The sequence below is a fragment of the Mustela erminea genome, chromosome X (genome assembly GCF_009829155.1).
Source record: "Mustela erminea isolate mMusErm1 chromosome X, mMusErm1.Pri, whole genome shotgun sequence".
Classification (NCBI taxonomy): Eukaryota; Metazoa; Chordata; class Mammalia; order Carnivora; family Mustelidae; genus Mustela; species Mustela erminea.
This window is the reverse complement of record NC_045635.1, coordinates 103345740-103363732: the sequence shown is the minus strand read 5'-3', so window position 1 is coordinate 103363732 and position 17993 is coordinate 103345740. Positions and strand designations below refer to the sequence as shown.

Genomic DNA, 17993 nt, shown 5'->3' with positions numbered 1-17993 from the left:
TGTCAAAAGCATTATGCTAAATAAAAGAAGTCAAACCTAAAAGTCTATATATTGTATGATTCCATTTATATAACCTTCAGGAGAAGTCAAAACTGTGGGAGTAGGGACGCCTGGGTGGCTCAGTTGGTTAAGCGGCTGCCTTCCGCTCAGGTCATGATCTCAGTGTGCTGGGATCGAGTCCCATGTCGGGCTCCTTGCTCAGCGGGGAGCCTGCTTCTCTGTCTCTGCCTGCCACTCTGTCTGCCTGTGTTCATGTGCTGTTTCTTTCTCTCTCTCTGACAAATAAAATATTTTAAAAAAAAAAAACTGTGGGAGTAGAAGATAGATCAGTGGTTGCCAGAAGTTGGATATAGGGGGAAAGGGCTGACTGCAGAAGGGCACAAAAGAACTTTGGGGGTAATGAAAATATTCTTGACTGTGTTTGTGGTGACACAACAATATACATTTGTTTGAAATTCATTTATATGTTTACTTGAAAAAAGAGACTATTACAGTATGAAATTTACCCTTCAATAAACCTGACTTTAAAATACAGGGATCATACTGGTGAGCCTGTGGTAGGGAATGGATTTACCAGGCTCGCTTCCTTACCTTCTAACTAAACCAAATGAAAGTTTATCCACTCAACACACAGCAAACCAATAAAAACAACCACGGAGATTTTGTGATAAAGAAAGGCGATTCATTGCTGTGGCATCACCCAGGAGAACACAGAGCTAATGCTTAAAAGTCCTGAGCTCCCCAGTGGCTTGCAAATGAGGGTTTTTAAGGGCAAAATTTGGGCAGGGGTCTTCTGAGAAGATGGACACAGTTGATTGGAGGCCCATGAAGTCTGCTAGCAGCTGCTCTGGTGCCACTTCGAACGATTTGGAACCTGAAAAATATCTTTAATTTTTATGTTAGAGATTTCATTAGGTACATCTGGTGATTGTATCTCTAGGGCAGTGCTGATTAACTACTTGTCCTACAGGTTCCTTTGAATGATAAGCAAGCATTCCTATGTCTTGGGGCTAGGCCTGTGTGCTCCTTGGGCAGTCGCGCTGTGCTTGGAGGTGACGTGTTCATTCTTCCATCTGAGCTGGTAAGATGGGCGCTGAGTTCAGCTTGTCTTCCACGCGGAAGGGTATGTGTGCTCAGGGGGAGTGTTCTTCCTATTCAGGAAGGGTCTCCGTCACTGCCCTGCTTGCCAGAAGGCCAACCTCGGCCCTTTGGTAGCAGCTGGGCAAATACAGCTGAGGGAGGGAGGGGGGAAGGGAGGAGAGTTAGCATCGCGCAGTAGTTTAGGGCACAAGTTTGGGTGTTTGTGTGTGTGATTAAGTTTTTAATTCCAATTCCAGCATAGTTAACATACAGTGCTGCATTCGTTTTAAGGCACAGGTTTTGGCATCAGACCAATGTGAGTTTAAATGGTAACTGCAATATCCAAGTTGCACAGTCTTGGCTAACCCACTCAGTGTCTCGGAGCCTCAGTCCCCTCATTTCTAAGACCCGAGCACTAATACTCAGTTATTTCCCAGCCTACCTGCAAAGCTCTCATACACAAACACAAGCGAAAGTGTCTGTATAACACAGCGATGAGAGATAACATAGGAAGTAATGCGTCTGAGAGGGCTTGATACGATGATAACCATTCTTATTCCTAATCAGAAGATCATGTAGGGTAGTAGAAGGAGAGCAACCTGGCTAGTAGGAAAGATGCGTGGGAGGCGTTGGTGCCTTCCACCCGAACCACATTCAACTCTCTCCACTTGTGGCATTACCCATTCAGTGGGTGACCCACATTCTGGAATTTCCGGGACAGCCGCAGTTCTAGTCCCAGGGGAGCACATGTCAGTGCTGGGGAAATGGGGGGAGGGGGGCTGTAGTTAGAGAACACATTCCAAGTCTCCCCCACACCCACCCTCTTCCTTGCTCTTCTCTTCTTTCCTCCCCATCAGCGGGGATTTGCTCAGACTTCTTTCAGGTGAAATCGAACAGAGCCAGAAGGTAAATCTCCTGGGTGGGGAAGAAATGGCAACAAAACCCGACCACCTCTGCACAATACATTTGAACGCCAAACACAACTGGTTGAGAAATCACCGTTATCTGCGACACTCCTCCCTTCCTCGCCACGACCTCACCGCCTCATCCCTACTCTCGCCCTCCCTCCTCCTCTCCCCTCCCTTCCCGTCTCTGGAGGGGCCTAGAGTTGAAAAAACATTTGTCTCCAAGCTGATCAACTGGGACTGAGAGGAAGGCAAATGAATTATTTCGGTTCAGCGGCAAGTGCGAGCGTGGGTTTTTCCGGCGCCCGCCCCCCCCCCTTTTTAATTAATGAACAATCTGGCCCATTGCTGCTCCCGTAGGTATGCAAAATAGCTTCTTCATTTGAAATCCCTGTTGTTGAATGTACTCCGCGGGGCACAATCACATTGCCGCCCCCTGTTTTGCATAAGAAACCGCTGTTTCCAAGATAAGAATCTATTCATTTAGCAGTCATGAGCTCATCCTTTTTCCTGTGCATTGTGGCTCCCGCTCCTTTGAGTCAACACCCAAACAATGGCCGCCTGCGCCGGCTCGGGCACCCTTCTGCCCCCCGCCCCGGAAGACACAGAAGCCTGTGGCCTCCGGAAGCCTGCCTAGGCAGGCAACCCAAGTTCTTTTCAGGCGTCAGATGTCAAGAGGGTCAGAAATAAGAAGATCCGAGACCTCTGAAAATCTTCCGCTGGCTTTAAAGCCGACCCTGGGAAAGAAACCTTGAATGGCATGGGGTGTGTGACGGTGGGGGGTGGGGGGGCGGACAGGCGGTGCCCTAGGATCATGAACTTAAACAGCCTGGGAAATCTAGGGCCAAGGAGTGAGGAAGCCACAATGCGCAGGGCTGCTCAGCCACTCCTCCTCTGTCCCTGATCATCAGACTGCATCCTGTCCCTGCCCTTTGGTTTGGAACAGCCACGCCCACCGCACAAACCACACAAAGGCTCTGCACTCCAATCAGAAGGTGGAAGGAGCCTTCTGATTTTCTGTTGGAATCGAAAGGCTGTCCTCTTTCTGCATGCAGGTAAACCGAGGCCCAGGAGAGAGGGAGCTCCAGCCTCATGCCGTTTCTTCCACCACACATGGCTGCCTCTGGAGGGAATCAATAACATTTGTGTACAAAGCGCTGAGGAAAGAGACATGATAGGAGATTAAATGCGATCACGGTAAACTACAAAGCCCATACAAACAGTAGGGGTTTTATTGTTAGCCTCCTCATTTGTAGGAGATATTTTCAAAAGATCCAGGAGAATAGCAAAATTTAACCTTTACCAATGTGAAAGGATTCTGCAGAAAGCAGTTGTTTCCAGACAAAATGTATGTAGTCAGTTTACCTCTGGGAATGGGGCTACACGGTTGCCTCAACTCCGCGCTCATTTATTTCCCCTTTGGGCAGAGGAAATAATGCAACAAAGAAGCTTTAATCAAACCATAGATAAGGACCGCCTATCCAGAAGGAAGCCAGACGCGCTGAGGCCCACAAGAAATGGGGAAGACAAAGGCCATGCCTTTAGAGAGGTTACAAGCTGGTTGATAGGATGTTTTGTCTCTGCAATTTGATCATAAACCCCTTCAGGGCAAAGCCCATGTATCCTTGGTAACTTCTGGCCGAGAAAAGCTCACAGTAGGAGTCTAGTGTGTTCTTGCTGATTGGTTGGTTGACTGGGATAAACAAGACCTCCCGGGCTGACTCTGAAGTATTCCCAGCATTGCTTTTTCTCCATGTTTGATACAGAGGAACCTTTATTGCATTTCAAACAAATAGTTCCCCTGGAGTCCTGAGAAAGCACCAATGATTCCCAGTATGTTTAGCCCTCTGTGGCCCTCAAGATGAGAGGGAGGCATTTTCCTCTTATGCACCAAAAAAAAAAAAAAAGAAAAAAAGAAAAAGAAAAAAAGTAGTATTTCAATGCCACTGATGATATTACTGAGTAAAAGCACAGCATGAAAATCGGGACAGATTTCCCTTACCAAACCATCAGTTTTATGGATCACACATCTCACATCCTAGATCTAAAACAGTGCTAGAGCAGAAGGCAGGGGACTTGGGTTCACATCCTAACTTGGCCCCTCGTTAGTTGTGAGAGTCTGGCAAGTCACCTCTCTTCCCTGAGCCCCAGTCTCCTCATCTGTAAAATGAGGCACTGACTAGACCAGTTTCCTAAATTCAGTGTTGGAAGTCTAAATCTTTTCAAATATTGGGGATGTGAGGGGGTTGGGGGGGAGTCCCTGGTGGTAAAAAGACAAGGACAAGTAATACCTTCAGACAATGGAATATTACTCAGTGCCCCCTCAAGATGAACTAGGAAACCATGAAAAGATAAGGAGGAAATTTAAATACATATTACTAAGTGAAAGAAGCCAGTCTGAAAAGGCTGTGTGCCACAGGATTCCAACTATATGACATTCTGGAAAAGGCAAAACTATGGAGACAGTAAAAAGATCAGTGGTTCACAGGTGTATGTGTTGGGGAGATAGATGAATAGGCAGAAAACAGGATTCTTAGGGCAGCAAAAATACTTTGTATGAGTATTTGCCCAACATAAACTATGGACTCTGAGTGATGATGTGTCAATGTAGATTCATTGGTTGTAACAAATGAACCACTCTGGTGAGGGGCTCTTGATATTAGAAGAAGTTATACATGTGTAGTAACAGGGAGTGTGTAGGAAACCTCTGTATCTCCCTCTCGGTTGTGTTATAAACCTAAAACTACTCTATTAAATAGAGTCTTTAAAAGAAAAAGACAAGAACCACTGGACTGGATGACTGTTTCTAGTTACAATATTTCCTGATTCTATGAAGTCCAATTTTTGTTCCTGGGATCTGCTTTAAAAGGAACCAGGGTGTTTGCTATTTGAAAGAACCCCACTTCCAGTTAAATCTGGCAAATTGAACACTTCCTGAGACCCCACAAAAAAAGACAGTAAAGGAATGAAAAGGCCAAACACCAGGAGGACACAGGCAAGACAGCGCAACCCCGCCCACCCTCCACAAAATGTGGAGACTAGAAAATGGATAAATGAGTAGTAACTGACTTAGTGGCCTACAGAATGCTGAAACCAAAGGAAGATGTTTGTATTGCAAACCCTAAAAGGCTCCAGAAGGTACCAAGTATTCCCCAAAGTGGGAGTTTGGGTGAGGAGTTGAAGTCAGGATGATTGATTGAACATTTTTAGAAGGAACAATTAGTCCCCAGATCTCTTCCTCCGTGCTAGCAAAAGATGGGACACCTGAACTAAGTATAGCTGACGGCCCACACTGAGATGCCAGGGTTTAAGTTGAAGTCTGCATTCTGAACATTGAGACCTCCAGTCCCTTCCCTTGGCTCAGTTCCTAAAATACTGACAGCTAGGTTTACACACTATGCAAGAGATTGGAAGGTTCTGCTGCAGGAAACTGACGGAACCCAGAGAAATAAAACAGAGATGATACTGGAGAAGTGAGCAGGGTGTCAAATGTGGAGTCCTGTAGGGTTTGGGGATGTTAGCTGTCTGACCAGAAAGTCCTCCAAGGGTTTTAAGTAGAAGAAAAACAAGATCAAGTTTGCGTTTTTAAAAGATAATTAAAAAGGGAACTAGTGTGGATGTTTACAGACAGAGAACACGGAGCCATGGATTGGCTAGGTCCAATCATATTAAAACACAATTGCTTACCTTCCCTGTTCATCTTCCCTTCCAAGCTTCTAGGAGTCAGTGGCAGTGAAGGGAGCTGTGACACAGACATAACAGTGGTATTCCTACTGGTTCTGGAAGACGTAGAGTGCTATGGAAGGGGCAGGAGGTGTTATAAGGAAGGATGTCAGTAGCATGTCAGTAGCATGCCCACCGGCACCCAAGGACATGGAATGGTAAGGAAAAGATAGCTGCACAGAGACACACTGGAGGTGTGTCTCTTGGTACCCAAAGACACAGGGCACTGAAGCATTGTTAAGATGCCAGATGAAAGAGCATTGGCAATGTGCCTGTTGACGTCTGAGAATGCAGAGTGCTGGTGGTAAGGGGCAGGGGTGGCAAGTGGAAGACGAAGCTAATGTGGTTCAGAGATTGGTTACATTAATTAAGCAAATAAATGAGAATTATAATAAGCGCCAGGTTTCTCACCATTGCAGAGGATACCAAAAACATGGAAAGGAGCAAGTCCAGACTGAACCCTAAGATTCTGAGTTGAAATCGGAGGTTTTGGTATGAACCCATGCTTTTTAAACATATATACTCAGAAAAATGGAGAACTAGTTATAGGGGTGTGTGTGTGTGTGTATGTGTGTTTGTGTGTGTTGTAGGCCCTCTTACAGACTAGCTCTGAGAGGTAGTCAAGAAGGTCTAGAAACAATGACAACCCATTGACAAAGAGCACACCAAGTGCCCAGGTCATGGTTTTTATCTACCACCCTCCACTAAAGGAAGTGCTCAAAGAATAATAGGATGCCAAAAGAACACCACCTTGCAAGGGATTCCCAATGGTCAAATCTGGGACAAATTGAGCATCAAAATAAATAATGATAATAATGGATTACAACCAGTTATATAAAATAGGAATCCATAAGTCCATATTGATACAAACAAACCAATAAATAAATAAATGGGGGGGATAGACAGACTGTATTTTACAAAGATACCCACCACAATATATTCCATGTCACATGCTGTTCTTATAATGAGATGTTAATGTAATTTTCTCACAGAGGGGTGAGGGCTATGTCCCTTCCCCTTAAACCTGGGTGGATACTTATGACCCCATCAGCCACAGAGTACAACGAAAGTGAAGCTGTGTGATTCCAGAGATAGTATCAGAAAAAAAAAACATGCGGGACACCTGGGTGGCTCAGTGAGTTAAAGCCTCTGCCTTCGGCTCAGATCATGATCCCAGGGTCCTGGGATGGAGCCCCACCTTGGGCTCTCTGCTCAGCAGGGAGCCTGCTTCTCCCTCTTCCTCTGCCTTTCTGCCTGCTTGTGATCTCTCTCTCTGTCAAGTAAATAAACAAAATCTTAAAAAAAAGAAAGAAAGAAAAAAAACCATGCATTTCCACCTCACCCTCTCGGGATGCCTGCTATTGAATCTCAGCCTCAATCCCAGAATACAACTAAGTAGCCACACAGAGAGGCCTCACAGAGGGTGTGTGGCTAACAAGTCGAGCTGAGCGCCCAGCCAAAAGCCAGCGCCAACTTGTCAGCCATGTGAGTGAACCACCTTAGAGGTGAATCCTCCAGCCCCAGCTCATAGTTCACCTTGCCCAGATGCAGCCTCATAAACTAGAGAAATATTTTTTTAACCTACTAAGTTTAAGAGTAGTTTGATACACGGCAATAGAGAGCTGGAGCAGGTCCCTTCTCTTCCTTATAGGAGAAGGCCACCTAAGGCAGAGCAACAGAAATAGAAAGTCACTCCAGGCGCCATGACAGTAGTAGGTGATTTAGGAGGCCAAGGTGGTGGCTGGCGGACTGATGAGGAACAGGGCATTGGCATCATCTAGGAATATCTCCCCACAAAATACAATTGATTACAGAAAAAACATGGGGTCTTTAGGGTGGAGAAACCTGCAGACACCAACCTGGCCAGGTGATCAAGTTTGACATTCCCCGTGAGGGGACGGGTTGGCATTGTCTGCCTTCTGATGTGAGGTACCGAGAAGAGCATAGCGTCATTTCTGGGATATTTCTACTGAGAGAATGTGGACTGAGTCTAGTCCTGAGGAGACACATGTGGGTCACCCTACAAAATGTAAAACCAGCAGTTTCTAAAACTGTCGAGGATGTGAAAGAATCAAGAAAGACTACAGAACTATTTCAGACTGGAGGAGCCTAAAGAGCCTAAACAACACAGGCATGCAACCCACGTGCCTGGATGGAATCCTGGACTGGAAAGGGAAAAGAGACCTCACTGGGATGGTCGGCGCAATTTTAACGAGGTCTGGAGACTGGAGAGAAAGACTTATGTAAGCGAGCACAAGCACAGTGAAGTGTTAACACTTAGGAAACTAGGTGGAAGGAATATGGACGTTCTCTGTGCCTCACTCGGCTTTTCTGTAAACTTGAAAATATTTCAGAATACGCTATTTTTCAAAACCACACAGTTGCTTATATTACCAAACCATTTCAGATCAAAGTCTCCTTGCTTAATTTCAACCACTCAACCAAATCTATTCTTCAAGGCAAAGAGGTAAAGATATAGCATGCCTAACCCCAAACCACAGGTATGCAAATCACGTTGCCAGCCAAGCCCTGATTCATACTAATTCATCAACATTTCCATGCCCAGTACCGCATCAGCTCTCTCAAGCCCAACCAAGAGGGCAGGGTGTGGCCTGCGCTTCCACCTTCCACCGCCACAGGTGCTCATTGCACAAAACAGCCCCTCCCCTGATGTGATGCAACAGAGAGGTATCCCTTTGTGGTAATAGTCTGTCATCTCTGAGTCTTTGGCAAAACTGTAACATTTCGATATCATTCTAATTCATTTTCTGCCTCATTCTTCCTTTTGTCACCTCATTCTCTACTCCTGATGCACTGATGGCTGGGGCGGGGGGGGGGGTGCGGATTTTGAGTCTTCCCCTCAAAGTGTCCTGCCCCTCAGCATGTGAGTTTTACCGCAGGGATATCCACGTAGTAAGTAACTGGATGGAAGAAATTAAACAACACGAGTAATTAAAGAATACAAATTAGACCACAATGTGGTAGGCTTATTTTTTAAAACATTTTTTTAATATTTTATTTATTTATTTGGTAGACAGAGATCACAAGTTGGCAGAGAGGCAGGCAGAAAGAGAGGAGGAAGCAGGCTCCCCGCTGAGCAGAGAGCTTGAGGCGGGGCTCCATCCCAGGACCCTGAGATCATGACCTGAGCGGAAGGCAGAGGCTTTAACCCACTGAACCACCCAGGTGCTCCTGGTAGGCTTATTTTGAGTTAATGCCAGCCTTCATGCAGCATGATGGTAACATATACTGATGATCACAAAAATATTTGTGCCTTGTGTCAAGCATTTTGATAAAATTAGCCTACTTTTAGAATGTTTCCCAGAAAGATTATTCAAAAGATAAAGAGTGTTGGGGCTCCTGAGTGGCTCAGTCGGTTGAGCATCTGCCTTGGGCTCAGGTCATGATCCCAGAGTCCTGGGATTGGAAAATCCCCCTTCACCCCCCCCAGTTTCCTGCTCAGTGGGGAGTCTGCTTCGCCCTCTCCCTCTGCAGCTCCCCTTGCTTGTATTTTCTTCCTCTCTGTCAAATAAATAAATCTAAAAAAAAAAGATAGTGTTATTTGCAATATTGAAAAGATTCACTTAATATAAATGTGAGCTATTCATACATTCTTTCAACAAATATTTACTGAGAACCTACAATGAACCAAGTATATATAATAGAACAGAGTAACGTTGAAGTCTTACAATAAATTGACAAAATGAAATGTTACATAACTGTTAAACGACTGTGTAGAGATACTCACAGGAAAGTGTTTATGAAATTACATAAACTGGAATAAGCAATTTTATAGACACTATGTATGAACTGTAAGTTATAATAAATCCAGACATGTCATTAGATGCTTAAGTATCTCGTTCAAATACTCACAGAAGCTCTAGTGTTACTGCCCCCATGGTACAGATAAGGAAACTGAGGCTCATGGGGATTATGAAAATACAATATTAGAATGTTAGTTCCACAAACTAATGTTCTGACTGTCTTGTTTATTGCTGTACCCCCAAGCGTCTAGAACAGCACCTCACATACAGCAGACAATAAATAGTTCTTGACTGCTGGAAGTGACTGAACCATGATTTGGACTCAGTGCCCCTATACGAGAAACTTCATTCAAATAAGGTAACCCCCCCCCCGACCCAGGACTATGGGGTAATGGGTTCTAAAGTCGATTTGGGTGCCTTCTGAGTTCTTTGCTGTGAGGGCCTTCCAGACTTTCCTCTCCTTTCTTTTCTCTTTTACTGCCTGCCCTCTGGTGGAGGTTCTGATGAGTAGCAGGAGTCAGGGAGGAAGGCCACAGTCCTTACTGACTAGACAGATTGCCTATGTCTTATCTGGAAGTGATTAACATCCAGTTTTGTCAGTTTCTCCATAGTATGGAAATAGCTGCACAGATTTTCACCAAATTTGGATGAAATTTCACCTATTTGAAGTGAGAACACATTATATTGACAAAATTAACTTTGAGTACTTATAGGGCACCTCAGTTATTTTTTTTTCTTCCGTGTTGAGTTGCGCAGTCCATCATTTTCAAGACATGTGTGAGTTAAGAAATTTACACTTTATGAATTGTGCTTCACTGCCGTGGATGAAGAGGACGTTCACAAATTTCACTGGTTTTTGAATGAATAAATTCATTATTTTTCAAAATTATTAATTTTTAATTTTACTTGTCTCTGATCACAAAGAAATACCACAAGATTTATCCCAAAGGTTTTAGATTAATATTAGTTTCGCATCACCAAGAACATTGTTAAATAAGAATTTTTCCAAGACACACCCATGTAAGGGCCAGTAGGAAGGATAGGCTCTTTCAAGGGCAAAGGAACATGAACATGCGAGAGGAATGTTTGGTGGAAGATCAAGAGACTGATGTTCTTACATTGGCAGTTGAAACCAAAGTCCAGTTCAAAGACACATTTGGCTGCGGGTCAGGAGCTACGTGTGCTATGAATTCAGATGTTTCTGCAAGAGAAAATAATGCTTTTAAATTTGAGCTCCAAATCAATGACGCCAGAGAATCCACACCAGTTCTCCGTCTGGAATCTGAAAGGAGAGCCTAAATGTTCCAACAAAAAGGTCACGTTGGAGCCAATTACCAAGCCCCTGAAGTTGTTAAAATCATTAATGGAACAGCATCCACAATTCCAAGAGCTTTAAGATAATATCAGGGCTGAAAATGTAATATTTCCACAGCGTGCAGTAGAGAAGAAACCGTATTTAACTCTGCCAAACCACTTGTTCCCTCAAACTACTCCGTCATCTTTTAAATGCCTGAAATACCGAGTATCTTACCCACCCCCATGGCTATTAATAAATCACAAGCACAGATGCCTCAAATAATCGGCGTTGTTCTGTGATGGGGCCTGCTCCTCATATGGGCAACACCATGTAATGTGTTCCTGAGTGATTAGCAACAGGGATCTACTCAAACCTGCTCCAGAATATAACACTAGGAATGACTTCTAAAGAAACTTGTTACAAAGTTGAAAATTATTACAGCTGTGAACTAATTATTTCCATTAGAGAAAAGTATTACAATTCCAATATTCAGGTTTTTATTGTTTCTATTAAACTTTATTTAATGATTGTTAATTATTCTTTTGCTTCCTAGAGTTTCATTTTTTCCAGGTACTCATAATCTAGGCCTGTAGTATTAAACTCTAGTTTTCTTTCTTATTGACGAAAAGAGACCAGCCTATCAGGCACTTAGAAACCTCCCCAGTGACTAGCACAGGGCTCGGCAAATAGTAAAGACTTAATAAATATTTGCTGAATGAATGAATAACCTTTATATAAGCTGGGGGTTTTTTGTTATGAATAATAAAATTCAATTCTTGTTAGCTTGGGAAAAAGAGGAATTATTTGAAGGTTAGAGGGGAGCAAAAAGGTTCAAGAAAAGCCTAGAGAACCCAGATCTTCAGAAACCAAGCATCCAGGGTGCCTGGGTGGCTCAATGGGTTGGGCCTCTGCCTTCGGCTCCAGTGATGATCTCAGGGTCCTGGGATGGAGCCCCACATCGGGCTTTCTGCTCAGTGGGGAGCTTGTTTCCCCCACTCGCCTGCCTCTCTGCCTACTTGTGATCTCTCTCTGTCAAACAAATAAATAAAATCTTTAAAAGAAAAAAAAGAAACCAAGCATCCAGAAGGCACCAAAGCAAGAACTGCTTGATGCTTCATCCCGTCTTTGTATTATTCCACTGGTGAATCAAATTCAAGAGGATGCTTCTAATTGACCTAGATTGGTTCCCCTTCACTACTCCTGAGCTAGGAGAGGATAGCGTGTCTTAATTAATATTCCTGCCAGTCTTTATCTAGTATATAAACAGAAGATCTCCCCAAATGAAACCTGGGTGCTAATGCCAACAGAAGGCAGGATGGATGCAGGAAAGGAAGGTAGGACAAAGGAATGGAGTCTTCTTCTAAGAGCTACATAAGGTTAGGAAGAAAGTATTTCGTATTAAAAAATCACTAAGGGGGCGTCTGGGTGGCTCAGTCGGTTAAAGCCTCTGCCTTTGGCTCAGGTCATGATCCCAGCGTCCTGGGATCGAGTCCCACATCAGGCTCCTTGCTCAACAGGGAGCCTGCTTCTCCCTCTGCCTCTGCCTGCCATTCTGTCTGCCTGTGCTTGCTCTCTCCCCCTCTCTCTCTCTGATAAATAAATAAAATCTTTTAAATAAATAAAATAAATAAATAAATAAATAATCACTAAGTAGGGGCACCTGGGTGGCTCAGTGGGTTAAAGTCTCTGCCTTTGGCTCAGGTCATGATCTCAGGGTCCTGGGATGGAGTCCGGCATCAGGCTCTCTGCTCAGTGAGGAGCCTGATTCCTTCTCTCTCTCTGCCTGCCTCTCTGCCTACTTGTGATCTCTGTCTGTCAAATAAATAAATAAAATATTTTTTAAAAAATCACTAAGTAATATTTTATTTTTTTAAGATTTACTTATTTTAAGAGAGCAAGCAGGGGGAGGAGCAGAGAGAGAGAATCTCAAGCAGACTCCGTGCTGAGCACAGAGCCTTATGCCGGCCTCTGCCTCACGACCCTGAGATCACAACCTGAGCCAAAATCAAGAGTTGGATGCCCAACTGAATGAGCCACCCAGGCACCCCCAAAAGCCACTAAGTAATAAAGTGTTGTCTTAGAGGTTGGGCTCCTAGGACTCCCCACAGGGCACAAGTTGTAGACTCCTAAACAGAGAAATTACTTTCAAGGGAGTATTAAAGTGAGAGGGCATTTGCTAGTCACTATTAACCTAATGCGAAGAACTAAGAGGAACTCTAGTTTGTTCAGAAGAGTTGATAAAGTATAAAAAATGGAGAGGTATGATCCTCACCATGTGCATCCTCAATAGAGATGCAGAGTAGACAAGAGGCTGCAATCTGAAAGATGCATCATAGTCTCTAATTTACTTAACGACCTGTATTTAGCAACACTAACAACTCTCAGGCTTCAACTTACTCATCAACAAAATGGGGTTAATAACACTTTCTTCACCAACTATATTAGGGTGCTCCAGAGAAACAGAATAGAACCAATAGGGTGTGTGTGTGTGTGTGTGTGTGTGTGTGTGTGTGTGTGTGTGTGTTTGGAAAGACAGTGAGATTTTTATTATAAGAAATTGCCTCACATGATTATGGAAACTAAGAAGTTCTTAGATCTATAGTTGGCCCTCTAGATACTCAGGAGAGTCAAAGGTATAGTTTCAGTCTGAATGTCACTAGGCTTAAAACCCAGAAAGAGCCAATGTTTCTGTTTGAGTTCAAAGGCAGGAAAAAAAACAGGTTTTCCAGCTCAAAGGCAGTCAGGCAGGAGAAGCTCCATCTTATTTACAGGAAGGTAAACCATATGTGTTGTGCAAGCGTTCAACCGATTGGGTGAGGCCCACCCAAATTAGGGCTGGCAATCTGTTTCTTTGTCTGGAGAACCCTGACTAATGTAAATTTTGTTACTACGAAAGGGAGTGCTGCTGTAGCAACTAACTAAAAATGTGGAAATGGTGTTGAAACTGAGTAATGGACTAAGACTGGAGGAGTTTTGAGCTAAAGGCTAGAAAACGCCTAGATTGTCATAAAGGGACTAATCGTAGAAATATGTTAGAGGTGATTCTGGTGAGAGCTTAGTAAGAAAAGAGAAAAGCTGTAGACAAAGCCTTCATCTTCTTAGAGAATATATAAATAACAGTGAACAGAATGTTGGTAGAAATATCAGTATTAAAGTCCATGGTGTTGAGATCTGAGACAGAAATGAGGAGCAGGCTAATTAGAAACGGGAAAAAAGGTGACCCTTGCTATAAAGCAGCAAAGAATGTGTCTGAATTGTGTTCTGGTGCTGTGTAAGAGACAGAACTTGTGAACAATGAAATTGGGTATTTAACTGATGAAGTTTCGAAGCAAATTGTTGGAGGTGTGGCCTGGATCTCCTTGACTGCTTATAGAAAAATGCAAGAGGAGAGAGAGAAATTAAAGGAATTGTTAAGCAAGAAGGAAGCAGAACTTGAAGATTTGGAAAATTATCACCCTGTCCATAAGGCAAAAAAATGGAAGAGCATGTTCTGGAGGGAACATAAAGGGTATGGCTTATTATGGGATTAACCAGCAGAAACCCTGCCAGTTCCCACTGAAGTGGGGATGGAGGCCACAAAACGAAGAAAGGCTGTTGAACTTCTTGGATTCTACAGGAAGTTGCCCTAGAGCTATCCGCTATACATTGTGTTATCCTTCAAGAAAAGAAAAGAAGGATTCTGAAAGTGATCAGGGGCCACCATTCCCAGCACAGACCCAGGGGAAAAAGTTGATTCCTCGGTTTTAGAGGGTGGGCCCACCTTTAAAGTTTCAAGACACCAGGCTGCCACAACCTAGAGCTCTGGAAACAGGGCTGCCGGGCAAAGCCTTGAGAGTGAGGCACCGCCCCCTCTCACCTGCAGAGACACAGAGACTGTAACACCACCTAGCAGAACTTCAGGGGAAGGAGCATAGCCTAGGGACATGGGGACAAGACTGCAGGACCCAGCTGGTTCAGAAGGCAGAGCACCAAGCCAAAAAGGATTATCCTTAAGCTTTAAACCCTAATGGAATTTGCCTTGCTAGGGCTTTATTTGGGGTTTTTTCCCCCTAGTTTCAAGCTTCTGTTTAAATTCCAGTTAGTTAACATACAATGTAATATTAGTTTTAGGGGTCGAATTTAGTGATTCATTACTTACATGCAATAGCTAGTGTTCATCATAAGTGCCCTCTGTAATACCCAACCCCCATCTCACCCATCCCCCATCCACCTCCCCTCCAGCAACCCTCAGTTTGTTCTCTATAGTTATGTTTTACCTCTATACCTATGTTTTACCTGTTTTATGTTTTACCTCTCTTTTATTCCCCCATGTTCATTTATTTTGTTTCAAGCTCCACATATGAGTGAAACCATTTGGTATTTGCCTTTCTCTGACTGGCATATATCCCTCAACATAATAGACATGTCATTCTCTTTTTATTTAAATTCAGTTAACATGTAGTGTATTATTACTTCCAGAGGTAGAGTTCAGTGATTCGTAAGTCTTAATATTACCCAGTACTCATCACGTCACATGCCCTCCTTAATGCCCATCACCCAGTTACCCCATCTCCCCAGCCACCTCCCCTCCAGCAACCTGCAGTTTGTTTCCTATGATTTATAGTCTTTTATGGTTTGTCTTCCTCTCTAATTTCATCTTTTATTTTTCCTTCCCTTCTTCTATGATCCTCTGTTTTGTTTCTTAAATTCCACATATAAGTGAGATCATATGATAATTATCTTACTCTGATTGACTTATTTCACTTAGCTCAATACCCTCTAGTTCCAACCACATCATTGCAAATGACAAGATTTCATTTTTAATGGCTGAGTAATAGTCCAGTGTGTGTGTGTGTGTGTGTGTGTGTGTGTGTGTGTGTGTGTGTATACCACATCTTCTTTATCTATTCATCTGCCAATGGATATCTGGGCCCTTTTAATACTTTGGCTATTGTGGACTTTGCTGCTATAAACATTGGGGTGCAGGATCACTCTATTTGTATCTTTGAAATAAATACCTGGTAGTGCAAATGCTGTGTTGTAGGGTAGCTCCATTTTCAGCTTTTTTAAGGAAACTCTATACTGTTTTCTCAAGTAACTGTACCAGCTTGCATTCCTGTCAACAGTGTGAGAGGGTTCCCCTTTCTCTGCATCCTCTTCACTTGATCTTAGCCAAAAGGCCGAGAGGCGATCTCTCTGCATCCTCTTCAACATCTATTGTTTCCTCACTTGTTAATTTTAGCCATTCTGACTGGTGTGAGGTGGTATTTCGTTGTGATTTTGATTTGTATTTCCCTGATGCTGAGTGATGTTGAGCATTTTTTCATGTGTCTGCTGGTCATTTGTAATCTCTATACTTAGCTTCTTTGCAGAAATATCTGTTCATGTCTTCTGCACATCTATTGATTGGATTATTTGTCTTTGGGTGTGGAGTTTGATAAGTTCTTCATAGATTTTGGATATAGCCCTTTATCTAATAAAACATTTACAAATAACTTCTCCTATTTTGTCTGTTGTCTTTTGGTTTTGTCAACTATTGCCTTTGCTGTGCAAAAGCTTTTACCTTGAAGTCCCAAGAGTTCATTTTTTCCTTTGTTTCCCTTGCCTTAGGAGATGTGCTGAGCAAGAACTTGCTGCAGCCGAGGCCAGAAAGGTTGCTGCCTGTATTCTCTAGGATTTTGATGGATTCCTGTGTCATATTTAGGTCTTTCATCCATTTTGAGCCTATTTTTTTTAAGGTTTTATTTACTCACTTGAGAGAGCGAGAGAGCAAAATTCGAGGGGAGGGCCAGAGAGAGAGGGAGAAGCACAATCTCCACTGAGCAGGGAGCCTGATGTGGGGCTTGATTCCAGGACCCTGGGATCATGACCTAAGCCTTAGGCAGACACTTAACTGACTGAGCCACTCAGGTGCCCCATTTTGAGTCTGTTTTTGTGTATGGTGTAAGAAAATGGTCCTGTTTCATTCTTCTACATGTGGCTGTCCAATTTTCCCAGTGCTATTTGTTGAAGAGATTGTCATTTTTTCCATCAGATACTCTTTCCTGCTTTGTCAAAAATTAGTTGACCATAGAGCTGAGGGTCCTTTTCTGGATTCTCCATTCTTTTCCATTGATCTATGGGTCTGTTTTTGTGCCAGTACCATACTGTCTTGATGATCACAGCTTTGTAAGAGAGCTTAAGTCTGGAATTGTGATGCCACCAGCTTTGGTTTTCTTTCAGCTTTTCATTCCTTTGACTATTCAGAGTCTTTCCTGGTTCCATACAACTTTAAGGATTATTTGTTCTAGCTTTTAGAAAAATGTTGATGGTATTTTGATAGGGATTGCATTGAATATATAGATTGCTCTTGGAAGCGTAGACATTTTTAACCACATTTGTTCTTCCAATCCTTGAGCATGGAATGTTTTTCCATTTCTTTGTGTCTTCCTCAATTTCTTTCATGAGTGTTCTACAGTTTTCTGAGTACAAATCCTTTGCCTCTTTGGTTAGGTTTATTCCTAGGTATCTTAAGGTTTTTTGGTACAATTATAAATGGGACCAATTCCTTAATGTCTCTTCTTAGACATGTCATTCTTTGTTTCCTTCTGATTTCTTCCTTTTGGAATAGGAAGAGCTATCTTTTTCCTGTCCCACCATTGTATTTTGGAAGCAGATAACTTTTTGGTTTTTCAGGTTCACAGCTGGAGAGGACTTAGCCTCAGGATGAATCATACCTCAAGTCTTGCCCATATCTGATTCAGATGAAATTTAGATGAAACTTTGAACTTTAAACTTTAGAGTTGATGCTGGAATAAGCTAAGACTTTGAGGCTGTTGGGGAGAAATGAATGTGTTTTTCATGTGAGAACAACATTTGGGGGGACCAAGAGTGGAATATTATAGATTGAATGCTTGTGACCTCCAAATTCCTATGTTGAAGCCTAGCCCTCAGTGTATGTCCAGATAGAGTCGCTAAGGAAGTAACTAAGGTTAAATAAGGTCATAAGGATGGGGCCTTGATCTGATAGGATCAGTGTCCTTATGGAAAGAGACACCAGGGTCTCTTCTTCCCCACCCCTCTCTTTCTCTCTCTCTTCATGCACACACATCAAGGAAAGGCCATGTGAGCACACAGTGAGAAGGTAGCCATCTGCAACCCAGAGGAAGAGTCCACATCAGCCACCAACCCCACTGACACCTTGATCTTGGATTTCCAGTCTCTGTAACTGTGATAAAACAAACTTCTGTAGTTTGTAGCACCAAG

General features: G+C 43.2%; 1 long non-coding RNA gene across 1 annotated transcript in view; it reads right to left on the bottom strand.

Annotated features, from left to right (window-relative positions):
* Positions 1-289: 289 nt before the first annotated feature.
* The window catches only part of LOC116583482, a 32014-nt gene continuing 14310 nt past the window's right edge, over positions 290-17993 (bottom strand). Inside the window, exons 2-3 of the long non-coding RNA XR_004282749.1 lie at positions 10591-10673; positions 290-3142 (exon numbers count right to left, since the gene is read on the bottom strand). This is a non-coding gene — a long non-coding RNA (uncharacterized LOC116583482). The remainder of the gene's footprint in view (positions 3143-10590; positions 10674-17993) is intronic.